The 24,842-nt window shown below is 43.3% G+C and overlaps 1 protein-coding gene and 1 non-coding gene across 4 annotated transcripts in view; one reads left to right on the top strand and one right to left on the bottom strand.

Moving 5' to 3' along the window:
* GAB2 (GRB2 associated binding protein 2) overlaps positions 1 to 24,842 on the bottom strand; it is a 184,771-nt gene that overhangs the window by 84,631 nt on the left and 75,298 nt on the right. The window contains exon 1 of one of the 3 annotated variants that reach the window (XM_015461138.3): positions 18,294 to 21,529. The exons of the other annotated variants lie outside the window; for them this stretch is intronic. The gene's annotated coding sequence lies outside the window, so the exon portion shown is untranslated. Of the gene's footprint in view, positions 1 to 18,293; positions 21,530 to 24,842 lie in introns of those variants that run through there. 3 annotated transcript variants of the gene reach the window in all.
* On the top strand, positions 16,000 to 16,071 carry TRNAC-ACA (transfer RNA cysteine (anticodon ACA)). The gene has a single exon. It is a non-coding gene; the product is annotated as a tRNA-Cys (tRNA).

The following is a 24,842-nucleotide window of genomic DNA, read 5'->3' as shown; positions in this document are numbered from 1 at the left end:
CCGATTTTAAGAGTTCAGGCCGATGGGTTGTGATGAATGTAAACACCACATAACTACCATCACAAGAGAGAACACTTCCATCATCCCAAGGATCTGTCTTCTCTAGAGCATCACAGTAACGGGAACATACAGTAAATATTCTTTTGTGCCTGTCTTCTTATGCACAACATAAAGTTTTATGACTCATCTAGACTGTTTCATGAATCAGTAATTGCTGATTTTAACTGCTGATAGTATCACATCTTAAGGAGTTACCATATTTGTTATCCATTCACCTTTTAATGGACAGTTACATTCCAGTTTGGGGCCACCGTGAATAAAGCAGCCAGGAATAATCACGTGTAAGCCTTTTTGTGAAAATGTCAATTCTCTTAGGTAAATACCTATAAGTGGAATGACTGGGTCACATGGTAAGTATACACTTGATTTTATAAGAAAATGCCAAACCGTCTTACAAAGTGGTTGTCCATTTTTCAGTTCACACTAGCAATCTGTGAGCATTCTAGTTTTCCACAACACTTCAGAGCCAATCTAGTGGGTAGGTAGTGGTATCTTGTTGTGGTTTTAATTTGCATTTCCCTGACGACTAATGATGCTGAGCATTTTCCATGTGCTTATTGGTTGTTTTGGGGAAGGAAATGGCAACCCACTCCAGTATTCTTGCTTGGAAAATCCCTTGGACTGGTAGGCTACAGTCCATGGAGTCGCAAAGAGTCGAACACAACTGAGCAATCTCACTTATTGGTTGTTTATCTTCTTTTGTGATGTCTGTTCAAATCTTTGGCCCATTTTTAAATTCACTTTTTATTACTGAGTTTTAAGAGTTCTTTACATATATTTTGGTTATGGTCCTTTGTCAGATATATGTATTGAGAATATTTTCTCCCAGTTTATGACTTGATTTTTATTTTTTATTTTTAAATAGTGTCATTTAAAGAGTGAATGTCCTTAATTTTGTCCAATTTATCATTTTTTAAGTAGCTGAGGCTTTTTTGTGTCTTGTATTTCTTACCTAAGAAAGTCCTAACTCAAAGTCAGAAAGATTTTCTGCTTTGTTTTCTTGTAGAAGTTTTATAATTTTCGTTTTTATGTTTAGGTCTATGATCCATTTTGGGTCAGAGTGAGGTAAGGGTCATGGTCCATGTCTTTCCACATGAATATATAGCTGTTCGAGCAGTGTTTGCTGAGAAGAAATATCCTTTCTTTATCAAGTTGCCTGAAGTATAAACGACACAAAATTTAAAATCTTTAAATTATACTTTATATATGTGAAAGTGAAAGTCACTCAGTCAAGTCTGACTCTCTGAGACCCTGTGAACTGCAGCCTGTCAGGCTCCTTTGTCCATGAGGATTCTCTGGGCCAGAATACTGCGTGGGTAGCCATTCCCTCCTCCAGGAGGGATCAAACCCAGGTTCCATCGAACCCAACCCAGGGATCGAACCCAGGTCTCCCGCATTGCGGGCAGATTCTTTACCATCTGAGCCACCAGGGAAGCCCTTGATATATGTGGGGACCTGATAAATATATACATCCTATCTCTTAATTTGCAAAAATTTCCTAGAAGTTGTCTACAACAACTTATCTTTACTTTAAGATGTGAGACTGTTATCAGATGGGAGAGATGGAGTTGAATGAATCCTGAGTGTTGTACAGAGCATTTCACAGGGAAGGGGCAGTCACACACTGGGGCTCTGGTGCCCTGAAGCTTTATTACTTTACAAGCTACTGTTGGTCACTTAGCTGATTCAGAGCTGTCTCTAGGTGTGGAAGTGTGTATTGACCACTTCAGAAAATAGAAGAACCAGGATCTTTTCATCTTAAGAGGTAGAAACCACTTATTCCATTTATTTCTAGGTATCCTCTCTTCCTGCCTCTGCGTGAACAATGCAGCTGAATAAATATCAGAGTGGAAAATTCAGCTCTCAGATAATTTTCCATCTTGAGGCAACCAGACTCTGTGATATAGGGTCCTCTGGGGCCCTAGACTCTCCCAGAGTCTCAATCTCTTCCATGACTTCAGGACAAAAGTTTTCAGGTTCCTCAAGCATGTCCCAGACTCAACCCTGGTTCCTTTCTAAATAAAGCTCTGTGATTGAAACCAACCATTTCTGACCTTAACCCTTTTCTGAGAAAATAATGTTCCACTGTAGCAGTTAAAAATACAGAAGTCCAGCAGTTTAATATCTAGACTGCATATTTCTACATTAAAAACCTTATACCTATTCACCATGCCTGACCTCTACAGAAATTTTGCACTTTATTTTTGTTAGAACCTTCAACTTCTACTGTATCCTAAACTCAAATGAGCTTTCCATAAACCTGGATATAACATGAGTCATTAATCTTAATAAATCAATCACAACCAAATAAAAACCTATACACTTTCTAAAATATCAACCCATAGTGAAATTAGACCAGAAAATTTCTCTAAAAGGATTATGAGTAAGCAGTCTTTATTTATAATAGCTCCAAGTTTCATCACGAACATTATTACTTCAGATGCAGAGGTATTTTGTAAGCTTCTTGAAGGTAGAGAAAAGATGCATGGTACAGTGGAAACTAAACAGGATTTAGAATCTGAAGATGTAGGTTCAAATTCCTGGAATCACTTACTAGTCATGTGACCCCAATGAGTCACCTAGCCTCTGCGAGCCTTAATTTTCCCACCTGTAAAACAGAACGAAAGCCACCTACTTAACATGGTTATGGAGAGAAAAAATAAGGCAAGGTTTATGTTTTTAAATGCTATGTACAAATATAAACCTTATCTTCTAATTGTTTGGAACATGAGCTTATTATCCATGTATTTGGCCATAATTCAATGCAAGAGACCATAGTAAGTCAAAAAGGATCTCCTGATGTCTATGTAGGAGACATAAGTGGCCACTGAAATCACACACTCTTAAGAAAAGTCAGGTACGGCACCCATATATAAACTCCTAACTTTGAAATGTTAACTTTCCAACCCGGTCACTAAGGATGCTTAGTGAGCACCACCAACTCTCACGTGCACCTGTAGTCCTGGATGTACAGACTTCACCCTTTTCCATACACGAAGCTGCAGCTGTAACACATGGCACAAGGCTCGAGACAAGTGGTGGTGGAACGCTACACGTCCTAAGCCACGGGCCTTCTCGGCCAACTTAGACTTGTCACTATTAATATCTGGGTTTCTATTAATACTCTCCCTTTCCCTGTGAGCCAATTTAAATCTGTTCTGTAAAGCTATTCTTAAACCACACATTCTGGAGCCTGGGCCTGGTTCCCAACTACAGATCATAACTCTCCATTTTGGCTTTTCTACTTGCAGAAATATTAATAATAGGAATTTTGCCCCAACTGATTCTCAGAGGAGAGGTGGCGCTCTGTTGGAATTTGGGGAGGGACAAGTCTTTGTTATGCAGGACTGTCCCACGGCCCTCACACACACACACTCCTACATCCCAAAGGGTGTGGTACTGCCACTGGCTGAAACCCACTATAACCTGACATCCACCTGTCTCTGCTGCCTTGATCCCTGTTGACATTAGTCTCTTCTCAAGTAGAACGAGGACTGGGGGTGTTCCCCTCTACATCTTGAGAAAAGGTTCTTAGCTTCTCCAGAGATCCCATCTTTGTGGAGAGACAGATTAAGGTTCTGATACAAGATCTCCTGAGGACTGGGTTGCTGAGACCAACTGAATGTCACTGTTGCTCTACTGAGACAGTTTTAACCAACACAGGTTTTTATTCTCTTCAAGTCACATGAGGGTTGAGGGGCGGGGAGGCTCAGGTAATGGGGTGCATGCTAAGTCACTTCAGTCCGTGTCCAACTCTTTGCAACCCCATGGACTGCAGCCCGCCAGGCTCCTCTGTCCATGAGGATTCTCCGGGCAAGAATACTGGAGTGGGTTGCCATATCTTCGTCCAATGGATCTTTCTGACTCAGGGATCAAACCCACATCTCTTATGCCTCCTGCATTGGCAGGCGGGTTCTTTACCATCTAGCACCACCTGGGAAGCTCCCAGGAAATGGGGAGCGACTGCTAATGAGTCAGTGAGCATGGGACCCAGGGAGGTGGGTAACCAGACAGAGAACGGTGGGTCCTGAGAGAGGTTCCTACCATAGCTCAATCACAGAAATCAGCTTTGTGCTGTGCTGCAAATGACTAAGAATACTGACTTCCCTCCCAACTCCAGGCTTCGAAACAATTCTTTTTCTATGTCTACAAGGCAGAAGGTTATGCATTAACAAGATGCCCTGAACCCACTGAATGCCACAATCAAATGAATGCCCCTGGTGTTTAATGTAAGCTCTGAGCCAGGCTGTCCCGAGGAGGAGGAAGAAATGGAGGAGGAGGAAAAGTGAAAGGATAGATCATCTCCCTATAGTTCTTTAGTAAGAAAATACAGAAAGGCCAGCCTATGTGGCTGAGGGGAGAGGGAGGGGGTTGAGGCGGCGGGAAGATGCTGCACTCTGGGGTAAACTGCAGTCAATGAGGGATCGTTTCTCAGAAACGAGCCAGAAGTGAGTTCAGGCAAGTGTGGATGCCGATGCTGCTTTGAACACCTCAGAAGGGAGGATGGATTTCTCAGGAGTGAAAAAGATGAGCTCTCTAGGAGTCAAAGAAAAGGATAACAAGTTGAGCACTAGGCCTCCTCCTCCTACCAAACGCAAAGGCTGCTCTGATGAGAAGTCCAAGGATCGCTCTAAAGAAAAAGGGGCCTCCAAAGAGTCAAGCGAGAAGGATGGTGGTGGGGATAAAACTCTCAAGAGCCACAGCGCTGCCAGTGGTAGCAGCAGCACCAGCTCTCCTCCAGCTCCTCTTAGGTACTAGCCGCCCAGGAAGTTCCAGCACACCCCCCAGCCCCAGCAGCTCTGTGGCACCCCGAGTCGCACTCCTTCCTGGTGTAGACAGACAACAGGAGGCATTCCTGTTCCAAATTGAAACCACCCAAGAGAGAAGGAAGGGACAGGAAAAGGGAGCCGTTCCCTTATATCCACCAAGGAGCACACTGGGAGGCTGACCAGGAATGTGCCCAAGGATCATGTCGGGCGATCCTCTCCAGCTTTGGGAAAATAAACATGATTGACGTGCCTCCAGAAAGGATGCACCCTCATCTGTCTAAAGGCTATGCCTGTGCGTGGTTTGAGAATCCAGATGAAGCCCAGAAGGCACTAAAGCACAGGGATGGAGGACAAATGTGTGGCTGGGAGGATCACTGTCACCACTGGGCTGGGTCCCTGGCCTCGGCCACCCACCGGGTGATTCAGCCCTGCCAGGAGAATGTCGCCACCGCCTCCCAGGTGGCGCAAGTCACCCTGACGGTGCAGGAGAAGGTCATGGTCCTGACACATAGGTCCCTGTGTGTGGTGATCCTAGCCCCCACCTAGATGCCACAACACGAGCCACTCCAGCTCCAACTCCGCCCCGACAAGCAGGGCTGCTGAAGCTCTGCCCCTGTGACTCACGTCTCACCCAACTCACTTCTGTCAGTTTTCCAGCCAATGGAGGATCGGTAGGAAAGAAATCCCTCACTTTGGCAGGCTTCAAAGGTGCGGGCAGCAACCAACACGTTTCCCCTGGCGGTGGACTTTCGGCTGCAGAAGGGTTGTTGCTTTGGGGTCCTGCCTATTAAGACACCCCCCCAGTTTTCCGGCTGGCCAGCTCCCACACTTCTGGTGCCTGACACTCAGCTTAGTGGCAAAGCCAGCTGGGATGAGCAGAGGGCTGCAGGTTGTGGTTCGGCCCCAGCCTGGGAGCACGTTTTCCATCCCACAGATGACCTGGGGCCAATCTGGTGGCCCAGTCAGGCCCTAGCCTTCGGGTCTGCAGGGTCCCTCAGGAGAGAGTGTGATTTTACGCAGCTGCCCTTCCCGTTAGCCTGGCCCTGCTCGAGTCCTCTCCTGACCTCTAGGGTCACATACCCACTGTTCAGCTCAGTTCAGTTCAGTCGCTCAGTCGTGTCCGACTCTTTGTGACCCCATGAATCGCAGCCAGGCCTCCCTGTCCATCATCAACTCCCAGAGTTCACCCAGACTCACGTCCATCGAGTCAGTGATGCCATCCAGCCATCTCATCCTCTGTCGTCCCCTTCTACTCCTGCCCCCAATCCCTCCCAGCATCAGTCTCTTGCAATGAGTTAGCGCTTCGCATGAGGTGGCCAAAGTACCGGAGTTTCAGCTTTAGCATCATTCCTTCCAAAGAAATCCCAGGGCTGATCTCCTTTAGAATGGACTGGTTGGATCTCCTTGCAGTCCAAGGGACTCTCAAGAGTCTTCTCCAACAACACAGTTCAAAAGCATCAATTCTTTGGCACTCAGCCGTCTTCACAGTCCAACTCTCACATCCATACATGACCACAGGAAAAACCATAGCCTTGACTAGACGGACCTTTGTTGGCAAAGTAATGTCTCTGCTTTTGAATATGCTATCTAGGTTGGACAACTTTCCTTCCAAGGAGTAAGCATCTTTTAATTTCATGGCTGCAGTCACCATCTGCAGTGATTTTGGAGCCCCCAAAAATAAAGTCTGACACTGTTTCCACTGTTTCCCCATCTATCTGCCATGAAGTGATGGGACCAGATGCCGTGATCTTCATTTTCTGAATGTTGAGCTTTAAGCCAACTTTTTCACTCTCCACTTTCACTTTCATCAAGAGGCTTTTGAGTTCCTCTTCACTTTCTGCCAGGTCATCTGCATATCTGAGGTTACTGATATTTCTCCTGGCAATCTTGATTCCAGCTTGTGTTTCTTCCAGTCCAGTGTTTCTCATGATGTACTCTGCATGTAAGTTAAATAAGCAGGGTGACAATATACAGCCTTGATGTACTCCTTTTCCTATTTGGAACCAGTCTGTTGTTCCATGTCCAGTCCTAACTGTTGCTTTCTGACCTGCATACAGATTTCTCAAGAGGCAGGTCAGGTGGTCTGGTATTCCTATCTCTTGAAGAATTTTCCACAGTTTATTGTGATCGACACACTCAAAGGCTTTGGCATAGTCAATAAAGCAGAAATAGATGTTTTTCTGGAACTCTCTTGCTTTCTCCATGATCCTGCGGATGTTGGCAATTTGATCTCTGGTTCCTCTGCCTTTTCTAAAACCAACTTGAACATCTGGAAGTTCATGGTTCACGTATTGCTGAAGCCTGGCTTGGAGAATTTTGAGCATTACTTTACTAGCATGTGAGATGAGTGCAATTGTGTGGTAGTTTGAGCATTCTTTGGCATTGCCTTTCTTTGGGATTGGAATGAAAACTGACCTTTTCCAGTCCTGTGGCCACTGCTGAGTTTTCCAAATTTGCTGGCATATTGAGGGCAGCACTTTCACAGCATCATTTTTCAGGATTTGAAATAGCTCAACTGGAATTCCATCACCTCCACTAGCTTTGTTTGTAGTGATGCTTTCTAAGGCCCACTTGATTTCACATTCCAGGATGTCTGGCTCTAGGTCAGTGATCACACCATCATGATTATCTGGGTCATGAAGATCTTTTTTGTACAGTTCTTCTGTGTATTCTTGCCACCTTTTCTTGATATCTTCTGCTTCTGTTAGGTCCATACCATTTCTGTCCTTTATCGAGCCCATCTTTGCATGAAATGTTCCCTTGGTATCTCTAATTTTCTTAAAGAGATCTCTAGTCTTTCCCATTCTGTTGTTTTCATCTATTTCTTTGCATTGATTGCTGAGGAAGGCTTTCTTATCTCTTCTTGCTATTCTTTGGAACCTGCATTGAGATGCTTATATCTTTCCTTTTCTCCTTTGCTTTTCGCTTCTCTTCTTTTCACAACTATCTGTAAGGCCTCCTCAGACAGCCATTTTGCTTTCTTGCATTTCTTTTCCATGGGGATGGTCTTGATCCCTGTCTCCTGTACAATGTCACAAACCTCATTCCATAGTTCATTGGGCACTCTATCAGATCTAGGCCCTTAAATCTATTTCTCACTTCCACTGTATAATCATAAGGGGTTTGATTTAGGTCATACCAGAATGGTCTAGTGGTTTTCCTTACTTTCTTCAATTTAAGTCTGAATTTGGCAATAAGGAGTTCATGATCTGAGCCACAGTCAGTTCCCGGTCTTGTTTTTGTTGACTGTATAGAGCTTCTCCATCTTTGGTTTCAAAGAATATAATCTATCTGATTTCGGTGTTGACCCTCTGGTGATGTCCATGTGTAGAGTCTTCTCTTGTATTGTTGAAATAGGGTGTTTGCTATGACCAGTGCATTTTCTTGGCAAAACTCTATTAGTCTTTGCCCTGCTTCATTCCATACTCCAAGGCCAAATTTGCCGGTTATTCCAGGTGTTTCTTGACTTCCTACTTTTGCATTCCAGTCCCCTATAATGAAAAGGACATCTTTTTTGGGTGCCCCCAAGTTACATGTGTCTTTTCACATGTACTCATGCGTGTGGCACGCATGCACACATACCCCATGGCTCCCTTTCTCTCTCTGAAAATGGTAAGTGAGTTGACAGCCAGCTCTGCCCTGTCACGGAATCCCCAGTTGTGCTGGTATCCATGGTGGTCTTACAGGTTACCCTGGCAGCTTTTTTGGCTCTTCTCGTAGAGTCAGTACTACAAATTTTCTGTTCTGAGTTTTACAACTTTGTAGCGTTGTAGATAGTGTTGTGTTTGTAATTTATTGTGTAGAATAAAAGGGCTGTGTTTAATAAACCTAGGATTAGAGTGCAAAAAACAAGAAAAGAAAATATGGGAAAGGCAAGAGGGAGACTATTTTCTGCTTTCTCTAAGCTGTGGGGTGTTCAGCTTAAGAATAATAACTAAATTCATCTACTCTATGTCAGGCACTGAACTATGCACTTTATTATATATATTTCATCCTTATAACCATCCTATGAGTAGTTACTATTTCTGATCCCATTTAAAAGATGAAGAAACTGGGGTATAAAGCAGCTAAGTAAACTTAAGAATAGATAAAAAGCTATGATGTGTCAAAGCCAGGATTTCTGATTCTGTCTTCTGGGCCCTTCTTGCTAACCAAGGCTTCTTCTCTTAAACTCAGATCTCAGCTAGAGATGCCTGCAACTTTTTTAGATCTGAAGTAGTAAGACTCTCAACAAGGGTGGCAGAAACTGGAACTGAAAATAGGACATTCCATGGTGGTTTAGTCTCTCAGTCACGTCCAACTCTTTGCAACCCCATGGACTGTAGCCTGGCAGACTCCTCTGTCCATGGGGATTCTCCAGGCAAGAATACTGGAGTGAGCTGCCATTTCCTTCTCCAGGGGATCTTTCTGACCCAGGGACAGAACCCAGGTCTCCTGCCATGCAATAATATACTGCTTCGTGTTAAATCTGTCTTGTTTGGCTGTGCTGGCTCTTGCCTGCGTGTGCAGGATCTTCGCTGTGGCACCCGAGCCCTTTAGTTCAGCCTGCAGGATCCTGACTTGCAGCACACGGGCTCTTAATGGTGGCATGCAGGTTCTAGTTCCCTGGCCAGGGATCGAACACCGGCCGGGGTCCCTGCACTGGGAGCACTGAGTGTTCACCACTGGACCACCAGGAATGTCTCTATGTTGAACCTTATAATTAGAGAAACTTTCAGTGGTGATCTGTCAGAAAAACTGGGTTCAATTCTTAGTCTATCTTTTATTGTGTAATCCCAGCAACGTGCCATGACCTCTCAAAGATGCATGAAGTATCACCTGCTCTGTTTATCTCATGGAGTTGTAGTATTTATCTCACGAGGTTGTAAAGAGAATCAGGTGTGTGTAAGCATTAATGTATCGGCTTTGGGACCACTTTGAAGATTTTTTTTTTAAGTTCTCCAAATGTTTGGATCAATGCAGCTGCTGGATAAACCAAGTGTTACCCACCACAATAAAGCAGTCCTGAGACCAGACCAGAATCCTGGATTGTTGGGAATATTAATAGCCACTCCTGCTTTCTTTATACATGAACCCTATGGAAAGCACCTGATGTGATTTCTCTGTGACTCAGGTGCTCAGGGAATGATTCCCTTCCTCACTCCTTTCCTGCACCGATCCCTCCCCTACTCCTACCCTGCCGGCTTTGTGCTTTTATCAGTGAATTACGAGGGGCTTGTTACTCCAGAGCCTAAGAATAATCCAGATACGAACAGAACAAGAACTGTCTGGGATTCCCCCATCTCAGGATCACTGGGGCTCACAAGCAGCGCTAGCAGCCTCCCTATGGTTCAGTTCCCCATCCCCCAAACAGGCTGATTCATTTGTTCAGGGGACACCATGGAGTCCTGCCAAATGCAAATAGACTGACTATGGGGCACGTGCCAAGCTATGCTGGGAGCAGGCTCATTACTGCCACAGTCACTACAACAAATAACAACAAAAGCCTCTAGGTACAAATTAGCACACATAATAAACTTAATTCAAGAAACACTGAAGAGACCCTTAGTCGCATTTTAATTCAAACAGCACCGTTTATCACAGAAGGGCCTGGCGGCCTCTACAAACTGAAAATAAGATGCTGGTACAGATTAGCTTCTACTATGCTCAGTGACCTTACCAACCTAAATTCACTTACTACTACTGCTACACACACACACACACACACACAAATGTGAAAGGAATGCCGGGAAGAGTGCAGAGTAACTGAAAAGAACTCATAGTCTGGAAATTATGAAGGGGGTCTGTGTTCTATTCCAAACTGGATTATTCCTTAGCCTCCAGACTTAGAAGTATCAAGTCCCATGTAATTCGCTCATAAAAGCACAAAGCCAGGAGGGAAGTAAAGGAATCATTCACTGAGCGCCTGAGTCAGACAGCAATCACATGAGGAACTTTACATAGGACTCACACGTGAACAGGAGTGGCTATTAATGGTTCCAACAAACCAAGACAAAACCACTGTGATGGGACTGGCAAACCTCTTTTCCAAAATAATAAACGCAGTGTGCTTCAGCAGGGGCAAAACACCAGCTACAGAGACAAATAATACTAGTCAGCATCTGAGCACCTATACGATGTGCAGTATTGTGCTAAACTCTTTACTCATGGACGCTGTCTGATTTTCAATACTCACAACCACCTAGGAAGTACATGATACTGTCTTCAATTTGTGGATGAACGAACCGAGTTGCTTAAAGTGGTTAAGCATCTTTTCTGGTCAGTCAACCAGGTTCAAGTCCCACCTCAATCATCTGCCTGTGTGACTTCAGCAAATCCCTCAGCTTTGCTGGTGGCTCCAGAGGTAAAGAATCCGTCTGCCAATGCAGGAGACACAGGAGACACAGGTTCGATCCCTGGATTGGGAAGATCCTTTGGCAAAGGAAATGGCAACCCACTCCAGTATTCTTGCCTGAGAAATACCATGGACAGAAGAGCTTGCAGGCTACAGTCCATGGGGTTGCAAAAAATTCAGACACGATTTAGGGACTAAACAACAATAGCAGCAATATCCCAACAGTGAACGGAGATAAGACCAGTCCTCCCTGGCACTCACTGACTGCTGCAAGGACTGCATATTACACAGAAGAGTGATGTGTATATAAAACTATTTCACCTTCTCTTAAGTGGACTGCAGTCAATGGCAGGCAGAGACTATGCCACATGATCTTTTAAAAACCCTGGAGGCTCAGACTGTAAAGTATCTGCCTACAATGTGGGAGACCCGGGTTTAATCCGTGGGTGGGGAAGATCTCCTGGAGAAGGAAATGGTAACGCACTCCAGTATTCTTGCCTGAAAAATCCCATGGACAGAGAAGCCTGGTAGGCTACAGCCCATGGGGTTGCAAAGAGTCAGACATGACTGAGCGGCTTCACTTTCACTTTCAAGACATAAAGCATGTACTGAATGATTGTACATTCATCATCACTATGAATGAGTAGATGGTATCAATACAAATATGAATACGATGATTATGCACTCAAGATTACAGATGAACAAAGTCTGTCTGCCTCGTCATCTTTTCAACATATTTACTGAGCACCCACGTCTGTGACTAGCACTGTGCCGCCTGCCATGGAGACACAGGGATGAGTATGAGGCCCTGGAGGAGCCCAGCAGTGCACTAAAGGGAGGCTGAAAGGCGGCAGTGAGAACCAACACAGCTCGAGTCGGGGTTCATCATGGCAAGAAAGGAGAGACACAAGGAAGACAGGCTGGGACAGATGGTGGAAAGGCTATAAATGACCCTCTAAAAAGAATTTCAAAAGAATCAGCAAACTGCAAGAGCTACCATGAGGAAGGAGGGAAAAAAAGGGCAGGTGGAGAAACTGTTGTTCAGTCCCTCAGTTGTGTCTGACTCTGCAACCCGTGGACTGCAGTATGCCACGCTTCCCTGCCCTTCACCATCTTTTGGAGTTTGTGCAAGTTCATGCCCACTGAGTCAGTGATGCCATCCAACCATCCCATCCTCTGTAGCCCTCTTCTCCTCCTGCTCTCAGTCTTTCCCGGCATCAAAAGTCTTGCGTGAACTTGAAGCCCACCCCTAAGTTCTGATTAGGGCTGGCTGCTTATGCGATTTCTTCCCCTCTTACTCCATTCCTGTCTTCTTCTTAGCCTATACTGATATCATAAAAGTCTTCTTCTTTTATGCCTTTGGCCTACCCAGGTTACAAACGGCCCTGATTTTAGAGGGTCTCCAGGCACATTTCAATTTCTGTTTTCTTATCTGCTAGACCTTTATAACATCCCAAGAGTATCATGCACATAACATGAGGTGTCATGTAACTGCTCAACAAGTAGATCTCCACATGCAAAAGACAGAAGATGAAACTTCATACGGTATACAAAAATCAACTACAGATGGATTAAAGCCTTAAGTGCAAGGGTTAGAACTATAAAACTCTTAGAAGGAAACACAGGAAAAGCTCCGTGTTGGATCTGGCAATGGTTTCTTGGATATAACACCAAAAGCACAGGCAGCCAAAGGAACAACACAGGTAAATTGAACCACAGAAAAATTACAAACTTGGGTGAATCACAGGACACGGTCAAAGGGTGAAAAGACAACCCAGTATATCTGATAAGGACTTAATACCTAGACTATGTGAAGAACTGTTACAACTCAACAACAGCAAAAACCACCTCAGTAAAAAAAGGGGCAGATGTGAACAGACATTGTTCCAAAGAAGATATACAAATGGCCAATATGTGCATGAAAAAATGTTCAAGCTCACCAATCATTAGGGAAATGCAAATCAAAACCATAGTGAGATAGCAACACATGTTCACTAGGATGGTTGCTATCCAAAAAAAGAAGAAGAAAGTAACAAGTGAGGCAAGGATGTGAAGGAACTGGAGCCCTTGTACACGATGGTGGAAATGTGGGTGGTGCAGCTGCTATAGAAAACAGTTTGGTGGTTCCTGAAAAAATTAAAAACAGAATTTCCATATGACCCAGCACTTCCACTTCTGGGTATATACCAAAAAAGAATTGAAAACAAGGTCTCAAATGATATTTGTATACCTGTGTTCACAGCAGCATTATTCAAAGTGACCAAAAGGTGAGAGCAATCCACTGTTCATCTATGGATGAATGGAGAAACAAAATGCAGTATATAGATACAATGGAATATCACTCAGCCTTAAAAAGGAAATTCTGACACATGCAACAACATGGATGAACCCTGCAAGCTGAAATCACAAAAAGACAACTCCTGTACAATTCCACAATTCTCACTGAGTTTTGGAATTTTAACCATTAAAAAAAAAGAAGAAAAAAAGGATTAAACTATTCTACATTTCCTTTCAGCTGTAAAAATTACAAACACACTGAAGGCTAAAAAGATTAAGAATAGGCTAGCAGAAAGGAAGCATTTTTGAGCGCTTATTATGTGCAAAATACTGTGATGGGGCCGAGAGATTCACGAATACAAACCTAGAAAAGGAAGGCAACAGTTTCTGATTTGAGAGAAACAAAGGTGGACATCACCATGTAGGTGTAAGGTTACAGGAGATCGTGATTACCTGCTAGGGGAAATCCAGGAAAATCCACCAAAGAGGTGATAATTGAGGGGCCTTGATTTTTGAGGAGGGATGCGAGGGATTAGAAAGAGTCAGTCGGGCAGAACGAGGCAGAAGGACCAACGGGAGTCCTTACAGAGAACGGACGCACTAGCAAGGGCACAGTCCACAGCAGAGATGGGAGCCAGGCTGGAAAAGCAGTCTGGGAGCTGATTGGTAAACACCAAAGAGTGGGAGAGGGAGCTCGGATTTTATGCTCTAAGCAGTGAGGAAACACTGACAGCTGAAGCTGGAGAGAGACAAGATCGGACGTGCATGCCATAGAAACATCACTTTGGCAAGAGTGGACAAGAGGGAAGGTTCAGGGCAACAGGAAGCTGCCGCGGTCGCACAGACAAAACAGGATGAGGGAAGGCCGTGGCAGAAGAGGAGGGAAGAAAGCTCTCCCTGCCTCCCGCAGCTCCCACTGACGCAGGCAGGAACGGTGCGCGCGCTCCAGAAGGTTGGCTCTTAACATTATGGGCCCTCAACCACATTCCTACTATCTAAATGGTTTCTCACTATTTGTGAATGTCTCCAGGTCCAGGGCAATCACTCAAAGGGAGGAAACTGGCACAAAAGTTAATCTGTTTCAGCTGCGAGGCTACCTCTTCACCCTCTTTGGACGAGAAATAATGGAAGGCAGCAGTGGAAAAGAGCATCTGGCTGCAGCAAAGACCCATCCCTTCCCGTGCTGGAGCTGTTGCCTCATCCCTGGGAATCACGACAATCAAGAATGGAGACTCGTTCTTTTCATCCCTTCTCACAGCATTATCCCTGCGACCTCATCCCCTAACAATGGTGGGGTCTGTGTTATGTTTTCCCTCCATCGCCACCCCTCCCCACCACGGCCCAACGGAAAGGCTGTGCCCCAGGGACCCTTGATGGTGAGGCTGTGAGCCTCACAGCCTCTGAACTGTCTTTGAGGGGCAGGACACTCCTTCAGAAAGGGCTGCCTGAAGGAGCTGATTTAAAAAGACCCATCGTTAGCTAGAGGGAATGGGGAAGACTTGTTTCCCCTCCCTCTATTACATTAGCAAAAAAGATTTTCATGACGTTCCCCAGTGGTGGTAAGTGTGTGATTAAACAGACACCCCTGTCCATTGCTCAAAGCCATTTGCTGATATGATGTATTTGGAAAACAATTTGGCAGTATTTCAAGAGCCTTAAAAATGCTCATTCCCTCTTGCCCAATAATTCTCCTTTCTGGCAAGTGACAAAGGAAAGAAAACTGTACATGCGTGAAGACACACAGCATCAGAGGCCAAAAAAAGTGGCAGTTTCTTTTTATTGAGATTTTTTTTTTTTCTTCCCATGTCTACCTCTCTGACTTTCCCTTAGGCTTTGTAATGTTGATCTCTGCAAGAGAACCAGATATAATGACAGAAATTGTAACCTCTTACCTGAGTAGACAACTTAAAGTAGACATGCTGTAAGAAAATTTACATGACTAACCAAACTCAGCAATGAGTTACACGAGAAGCTTTCTATTCATTTTTAAGGCAGGAAATTATTATTAAAAATTCATTTAAGGTAATGAATTTATACATTCAGTATTCTACCATGTACTCTTCCAGGCACTCTGCCAGGGGCTGAGGGACTGAGTAAACAATACAGACATGGTCCTTGATCTCAGAGCCTGGTGCCTAGCAGAAATGTCAACAAGAAACAAGTAATTACAATAAAGCATGATCAATATTATGATAAAGGTAAACATGGTGTGCTAGTGGGATGAATAGAAGAGTGTCTTATCCTTACTGAAGGGATCAGAAAAAGCCAGTGGAAACAGTTAGGGAATTTGCACTTTATCCTCAGGACCAGAGAAGTATTGTAGTTTCCAGAAGAGGAGAGCTTATGGCTGGATTTCTGTTCTGGAAAGATCACTCTGGTTGGTGTGTGAAAAGCTGGAGAGGAGTAACTACAGTCAAGCACCATCAACCGGGAGGCTATTACAGTCCCAGTGAGAGGTGAGGCTGGCTTGGGCTACTGTGGGGTAATGGAAAGAAAGAGGAGGCCACACAAAGGACATATTTAATAGCTAGAATCAACTTCCTATTCATTGCTAGGTCTTCCCTTGTGGCTCAGACGGTAAAGCGTCTGCCTACAATGCAGAAGACCCAGGTTCGATCCCTGGGTTGGGAAGGTCCTCTGGAGAAGGAAATGGCAATCCACTCCAGTACTCTTGCCTGGAAAATCCCATGGATGGAGGAGCGTGGTAGGCTAGAGTCCATGGGGTCGCAAAGAGTCGGACACGACTGAGCCACTTCACTCACTTGATTCATTGCTAGAATGTGAGGGGTGATACAGAAGAATGACTTCTAGACTTCTGGCTTGAGCCAACTGAATGCAGCTTTCCTGGAGCACTAGGAAATTTGGTACTGGGTAGATGATACTGAGTATAATTTTAGACATTTACACCTGGAAGGTCTCCAAGACATTTTTGTGGCACTGAACTATGTAAGCCAAGGATTCAGTCCTCACAGTGCACAGGTGGGCTGGAAATACAGATTTGGACGTCATCAGCCTATAGGCCTGGTAACTGAGGCAATGGGAGTGGATATGATCATCCTTCTAACAAGGGTTTATTGAGCTCAGCACAGTACCAACTGCTATGAGACACGGCGGAGGGGAAGAGTTTCCCCAGATCACTCCTTCCAGGATGCCTTCCCACGATCGTAGACTAATGGAAATACAACTGACCTCTGTTACTGCTTAAATTTACCTATTTATGCTGTACCACTCAAGAGGTAAGTCTTGGCTGGCTTATCTTGCCTATAGATTGTAAATAATTCCTCACAGGCAGGAACCGCGTCTCATATCTCTTTACTTCCAGCCCACAGCAGTGTCTGGACCATAGTGTGTGTGTTTAGTGTTTGGAAATTGATGTTGTAATAAGGAAATACAGCACAGATTACACTGCATTTCCTCTAACACCATTTGTTTTATAAACATTACACAGGAGGAGGGAGAAGACTATATTATCTGTTTTAACCAAACTTTTGTTTTTGGACAAGTTTTCAAAAGTGCTCCACTTGCTGAAAAAAACAGATACGTTCTTAAATTGTGAAATTATTTCCACCTCCTGTCAAGTCTTTGGTCACGAGCATATACCAGGTGTCTGCTACTAAGCTCTGGACAGCTCTGCAGCAGTCTTCAATGGTACCTGCCTAAGAGAAGCTCTTTTTCATAGTACTCTTGATCCTGAGTGGTGACTTATTAACACTTATTTATTCATGGTGTTGTGATGGAGGATAGTCTGAGAGACACAGAGCTGGCGTCTGCCCACAAGTGTGCCTATAATCTCCAACAGCATAGATTACCAAGAGAGGTTTGGATAGAAGATACAGATAAAACATTAAGACCAGGTAAGATTAAATACTGACATTCCACTCAGACAGAATACTGAGTACATCAGAGTAGAGGAGAGAAAGGAAAAGGGAATGTTAAGGGAGTGTAATGGTTAGAAAAAGAGAAGGGTTGGAGGGAAAACAATGACAAGTTTTTTGGGAGTCGGAGAAAGATAAAAACACAATCAAGCATAGCAGCCTCCACACTGTTAAGGAGAGGGGAATATCTGAGGTCACAGAAGGGGATAGGCTTTGTGCTAAGTGATTTACATGCAGTCTCTCGTTATTGATTGCAATCCTATGAGGTAGGAATCCTTCGTTCCATTTTATGGATAGAGTAACTGAGCTCAGGGAAGTGGAAGAATTTCATAAAGATCTCATGACACTCAAGTATTTCCAAACGCAAAAGACTGTAAAGCCTCTGGATAAAATTCTGTAGGGTGGTTGGTCATTTTCACTTATTTAATTCAAATTTATTCACTTATTAATTCACTTAGTTAATTCAAAGTCATCCATTTTACAGCGATGTGCTGGAGTCAGCTTCTATCAGCTCACAAAAGCTGATTGTTAAATTTTCAGTAATTCTGCAACTCAGCTGACTTCACCTTAGTAATCTGAAATCAGTCGGTGGGAGTATTTACATCACGGAAACTGGCAAATTCTATAAATCAGGGTTATCTTTTTTTTTTTCTTTCTCAGAACCTGCTGTTAAACGTTTATCAGCACACTGCTGCTTAAGAACCTTAGAGACGGAAGGGAATGATTTTTATCTCACTTGCCAAGTCCCATCCAAGTCCTACCTATGGGTTCCAGTTGGACTGTGCTGAGAAGCGTTCTGAGACTTTTTTTGTGTTTATCTACCGTAAAGAAACTGCTAAAACCACAGAGATGTTTCTCATGGGCAGAGAGGGGGAAGTGGCAGCAGCCGTTCCTTGTACCTTCCACCTCTGGCACAATCTAATGCTTTGAATCTAGAGATGGAGAAAAAAAGGGACCCAGAGACGGAAGGTCGTTTACCTGAAGCCACTTAGTGAACAGGGTTGAGGCTAGACGTCCGATAACCCGATTTCTTGTCCAGTGATCTCCCTAGGCAGCACAGAGAGGGTGAAGTTGAGGCACTCTTACTTAGCTAGCATTAATAATGCTGAGCAGCATTTAGTAACTGTGGCCACCAAGCAGGAATGCCACAGAGGGCATACAGGTATACAGCGACGGGCGAACTGGACGAACTCCTGGGCCTCTTGGCCCTGAAAGCCTATGATGCTAGGTTTCCAGGAACTCTATCAATCCTCATACGCACCTTCTTCCTGACCACAGAAACTACTACCAACCTAAAGTATGCGATTTCTAAGAATCTTACATGACTTAGCAACACCCTGACAACCACCACACTGTCAGTAGTCGAGAGATATAGAGATTATACTTAGAGGGTGATTTTACCAGAAAACATGAGCTGAATAATGCCATGAACAAAAAAGAAAATCCACAATTGCTTACTCCTATGAATTCCACTAGTAAATTATTCCTAAAGCATTTTCACTCATTTAAACACTGCATTTTTTGAAGTAACAATGCTCAAGAATCAAGAGGTATAAAATGGCAAACAGAAAAACGTCTTCTTTCACCGTAACTCCAGCCATCCTGCTTTCTGCTTTGTCGAGATAATCACTGTTATGAGTTTCTTGTGTTTCAATTCAGAGACAGTTTATGTATGCATCAGTGAATATGTATAATATTTCCTTTTTCATACAAATGGCCGTATACTATGATTCAGTATCATGACAGATAATGTAACTGAGGCTTATTTTTTTCCACTTAAATTATATCTTGGGGCTCATTCCATATTAGTACCCAAAGAAGATGCTTCCAACCTTGTCAGATAAATGTCTTATTTAAAACCATCACAACTTGATGCCAGAGGAGGGCCAGCAAACACAAATACCATTCAAATGAAAAAACTACTTAAGCTCATGTTGATAAACATTTCGGGGGATTTTGCTTTTGCATTACTTTAGTTTTCCTTGTAAAAATGAAATGATACGTCATGGTCACAGGTCAATAAAATTAGAGTAGTAAACTCTAATTGAATCAAATTTGTACAGTATTTTTTCTGTGGGTTAAAAAATCTAAATGAAGAGCTAAAAACTAAATTATGGTCATGAAAGCGTTCTGAAGGGCTTTCCTATAGGAAATGAAATTGTTACTTTAAATTAGCTTTGTCTTATTCCAAAAAAGATTCAGATTAATTATTTCATTATTTGCCTGTGAGGTGTCTACATTCTCCTCTGAGTTTCCTGAAGTGATTGAGCTTCTCAAGAGTAACAGTTTGTTCATCTTTGTATTCTCAGATACAGACAGAGACACCAACATGAACAGGGACCTCAGTGATTCTTGTTGAATAGATGAAAACACAGATTAGACAATATTCAAATCACTTGAGCACTCAGTTTGCTACCCTGAAACATGTCCAGAGAAGACACAGTTCTGACCCAGTGAGATGAAGGCTAAGGAGAAACTGAATAGAAATGTATTTGGGCAGAGGACCTTGTCTATTTAACCACAGCCTATGCTCAAGATCATTCATTCCTACTAAGCGCAAATGCAAGTCTCACTTCAGTCGTGTACGACTCTGCAACCCCATGGACTGTGGCCTGCCAGGCTCCTTCGTCCATGCGGATTCTCCAGGCAAGAATACTGGAGTGGGTTGCCATGCCCTCCTCCAGGGGATCTTCCTGACCCAGGGACTGAACCCGCGTCTCCTACGTCTGCTGCGTTGGCAGGTGAGTTTTTCATCACTAGTGCCACTTGGGAAACCACACCTCTTATTATTCAATACAATTCTGCAAGTATGTACTGAGCATCTGTGCTGGGTCCCCAGTGGGAACTGGACACGTCTATATCTGGGTCAATTTTTAATCCCTATATTATCATCACTTCTGTACACATCTAATTCCCACCACAGACTGAAACTCTAAAGGAGCATGATTCAATCACCTTTGTATCTGAATATGGAATGGGATTGCTGGGCATTCGAAGTCTAATATATGATCAGAATAGAGACCCATGTACCTCATGCTGGGAATCAGCAGAGAGGGGTGGGGGCAGGGGAAAGTAAGTGATCCAGGGATGTTTCTTGTGGAACTAATAATATCAGAGACAAGTCTTAAAGGATTGGAAAAAAAACAATTCCCAAAAGCAAATTCTAGGAACAAGAGATCAAAGATGGAAGAAAGAAAAAAAAAAAAAACTTTGAACATAAAGTGGAAGCCATGATCATCAAAATGTATCGAGGTACCAATACTCGTGAAGTGTTCAGGAAACACTTTACTACTGAGTGTTTCTAGAGCCGAGAGAGTCTCGGGAAAAGAAGAGAATGAAATAGTAGGTTGAGTCCCAATCACAAGGGGTCTCAGATCATTTAAGAAATAAAATGGTGGGGCCCCAAATTTTAAGTAGAAAAAATATGATATCAGGAGAAAAATTCAGGCTTTAAGAGGAAGACAGAGCTGGGATTATATCCTAAACTCTTAATCAACAGCAGTGAGACTCTGGAGAAGCAATTTAATTCCTTTGACATTGAGTATTTCCTTTATAAGGTGAGTATAATATATACCTTACTAGATTGAAATGAGGAAGAAATGGATGTTTATGAGCTTTATAAACTGGCAAGGGCAACATAAATATTAATTGTTGTTACAATCATAAATTGTGCTTTGGGAAAAAGTCTTATAGCCTTGTTGAAGATTTGCTGGATGTGAGAGGAAAGCCTAGAAGTGGAATAGATAGAAAATGGTGGTGGAGCAATCATTTGCTAGTGCAGACCCTGTTCCTCCACCTGCAGACCCAAGGCCCTGACCCTGAGCTCTTCCTGGAGCAAGACCCTCAGGAATGAAAGGATATATATATTAACCTCTAGACATTCATGATTCCAACAGACTGGACAAAATAAATCCTGGGTCAATGATTTAAATGGGATGACAAAATCAATTTCCTGTTGCAGAGTATTTACTGGTAGCATTGCATCTTCAGTCTTTCCAAACATCAATCCATTAAGCAATCAGCCAAAAACACTGAGTCAGAGGGAGTCTTAAAAAGGACATTAAGTGTAAGATGTTAATAACAGGGGAAATTGGGTATAGGTATGTGGGAACCCTCTGTACTATATTCTTGATTTTCCTACAAATCTAAAACTGTTTGAGGAGATAAAAGTCAATTTTTTTAAAGTAAAAGTTCAGAGTTCCCCCCCCCACCCCCCCATATTAGCCCCAAGCTGAAAACAATCCAGGTATCCATCCATAGGAAAACAGATAAACTATGGTGTGTGCATGAAATGGAATACTGCTAAGCAATAAAATGGAATGGGCTATTAAAATAAACAACAACATGGATGGATTTCAAAAGTATTATGCTGAGTGATAGAAGACATACACAAAAAAGCACATGCTGTAAGACTCTATTTATATGAAATTCCAAAACAGGCAACAATAATTTACAGGGGGGAAAAATATCAGAATGATGGTTGTTCCTGGAGAGTAGGGTAGGAACTATCCAGAAAGGGCATGAGAAAGCTCTCTGGCACGATGGTAACGTTTTATACATTTATTGGTGCTTGAGTTACTACATAGGTATATGTCTACCAATTCTCAGAGAACAACCACTTAAGACTTGGGCGTTTCACTCAGTATTTTTACTGAAAGTGAAACTTTCAGTTAAGTTCAGTTGCTCAGTCGTGTCCGACTCTTTGCAACCCCATGGACTGTAGCACGCCAGGCCTCCCTGTCCATCACCAACTTCCAGAGCTTACTCAAACTATGTCCATAGAGTCGGTGACGCCATCCAACCATCTCATCCTCTGTCATCCCCTTCTCCTCCTGCCTTCAATCTTTCCCAGCATCGGGTCTTTTCCAATGAATCAATTCTTTGTATCAGTTGGCCAAAGTAAACTTTACCTTAAAGAAAAATACTGAACAAATACTGAACAAACCCTGGACTTTGGTTAATCAGTTAGTGATATGCATACTGAAATATTTAGGGGAAAATACAATGATGCCTGCAACTTATTTTAAATGCTTTAAAAAATAAGATGAATAATGGATCGACAAAGGGATTGATAGGTGGATAGATATGCAATACAGCAAGTGTCGTAAAATATTAATGGTGGAATCTGGATCGTGGATATATGGGCATAAACTGTAAAATTCTTTGAACTTTGCTGTATGTTTGACATTTTTCATTAAAAGGTTTTGGGAAAAATAAAGAACATTTTGGGGTCTTGTGTCTGGGTTGGGTGATTGAGAGAAAGAGATTATATCTAAGCTTATCAGACCACACTTATAGGCTCCTAAAATTAATAAAAATCCTTTACACTTAACTCTTTACATGAATACACACGGTGTTTCTATATTTATCCTCATTTTATCCCCCAATCTGATTTATGTATCTTTCATCTGTGATCCTTGAGAACATCTTCATTTTAGCATTTGTTGTCATTTCCTATTTTCATTCTGTGTCACCCTACTGGACTTTCGAGAGCTCCTTAAAAGCAGCGTCCTGCCTCTCTTTTCTGACTTTGTGTTCCCTTTGCCTGGGACAATATCTGACATATATACAAGGCATTCACCCAACATTTTTCGGTATATCCCATGAGTGACAAGGAGAGCCGACCAGGTGAATCAGTCCCCTTTGAAAGCCAGGTGGAAACAGAGAAGATTTCCCACAGAGATATGCATCCAGAACATATTCTATGGAAGCAGTTCTGCGCTTGGAAGGAATCAACTAGATGGAGAAGGGCCTGTATTTCCTCTTCTAGTTTCTATCCTGACATATTGCTACCCAAAATACTTTCTAGATGAAACCAGTGTGGCATACACTGTAGGTTGGCTCACTCCACTGCCATCCCACTCTCCTTCTAGTTGAAAATAGTGGAAAACTAAAAAATCACTTTACAGACTGCTTGCAGTTAATCTACCAATTATGCGTATTCACACAAGACAGGTAAGCTGGAAGTGGGGTGACGGCCACTGGCCTCCTCTTGGCTACTTCTTGTGTCCTCTGGCAAGTAAGGACACAGATATTGATACCACAGTGTTCATGAAGCTGAGGCGTTTTTCAGTTTCCTGAGTGCCATGGGGCAGTTGCAGCAGGAGCTTCTCAAGTGTGACCTCCTAACTGCCAGATCACGGCAATGGAGCAGGGGAAGAGGGTTGGATTGATCACCTCAATGGTATTCTAGGGGCGGGCAAAGAATGCGTATCACTTCTGGAGTCCTAGACCAGAACACACAGCTTTAGTTCTTGCTAACATTTGGTTAGCATCTAATACCTAAAGTTAAATTCCTTCCTGTTCAAAGTATCTGGAGTGGTTTCCATTTCTTGCACTGATTCCTGGGTATAAAAATCAAGAAATAAGTTTGAGTTTAAGGGCAGGCCCCTGTGGATGGGAAAGAGATTGCACTTCGGGGTTTTTCCGAGTACCCATTCAAGTACGTGTTGAACCCTACTCTGCGCTGAACATTTGGCTAGTGACTGGCCCTCAAGAAACAGTGGTTTGCTTTAGGTAGAAGATCCATGCAATCATGTGAAAGAAGAGGGCACAGTGATGGATGTTTGAAAGAAGGAAGGAATGGTCAGAATGAGGTCAGATGAACTGGGTGGCTTTAAAGGAGAGAGAAAATGCTTATCCTGAGACCTCAACTCAAACACTAACTAAAATGGTTATTAGGATTTTATGCATAGCACAGTCATCTCCATTATCTCCTTTAACGCTCCTTTCCCACCATCCACTCCCATTTCTGGGGGGTTAATATTTGAGTGTTTCCTACGTGGCAGGAACTCACATACATTTTCTCACGTAAACTCTGGAACACCCTACCAAGTGGGATCTGTTATTAGCTCCCTAACTTGCCTGAGGTCTCACAGTTATTAAAAGAGCAGAGCCAGCACTCAAACTCCTATCTTTTGATCCAAATCCTACATTCTTAAGGGATCACAAAGCCAGAATTTCACTTCCTCAGAAGACATAACATGTTTAAAAACTAACACTGTACAAATATGAGGAACTGTTATCCTTGTCACGGAAAACCTCTTTCTCCAAGTTTGAAGTCTTCAAGGTAAGAGAAACAGTGTCTAACTGGTTTGGGCCCTGGAAAGGGACTGAGAGGTCCTAGGCTGGCTTAAGTCAGACCAAACCCACAATGGACAAAAGCAGTGAGGGGCAGAGAAGGAAAAGCAGTTGCTGCCACTACCGCGTCTTCACTAAGCCAGCGCTTTCTCTCCTATATCACTGTTTACAGCTCGCAGGACACTATCCGGGCCTAATAAATGAACGTATCCATTGGGAAGGGGGAAAACACACATGCCCCCTCTGCGTACAAAGGGACATTTGTGTCGGGCAGTCTCAGAGGCTGACACACACCAAGGGTCTGCCCCTCCTCCCCGCACGCCTAGAAACAGACAAGAAAGGCAGCTTTCTGGTACCCACAATGGGGGGAGGCTGTGGCAGGAGAGAGAGCACGCTCTCTCCAAAACTGCTGACTTGATTCATCCCCAACTGACACAATGTGGAGAG

Source organism: Bos taurus, chromosome 29 (assembly GCF_002263795.3).
Source record: "Bos taurus isolate L1 Dominette 01449 registration number 42190680 breed Hereford chromosome 29, ARS-UCD2.0, whole genome shotgun sequence".
In the NCBI taxonomy this organism is placed as follows: Eukaryota; Metazoa; Chordata; class Mammalia; order Artiodactyla; family Bovidae; genus Bos; species Bos taurus.
This window is presented reverse-complemented; position numbering and strand designations above follow the sequence as displayed.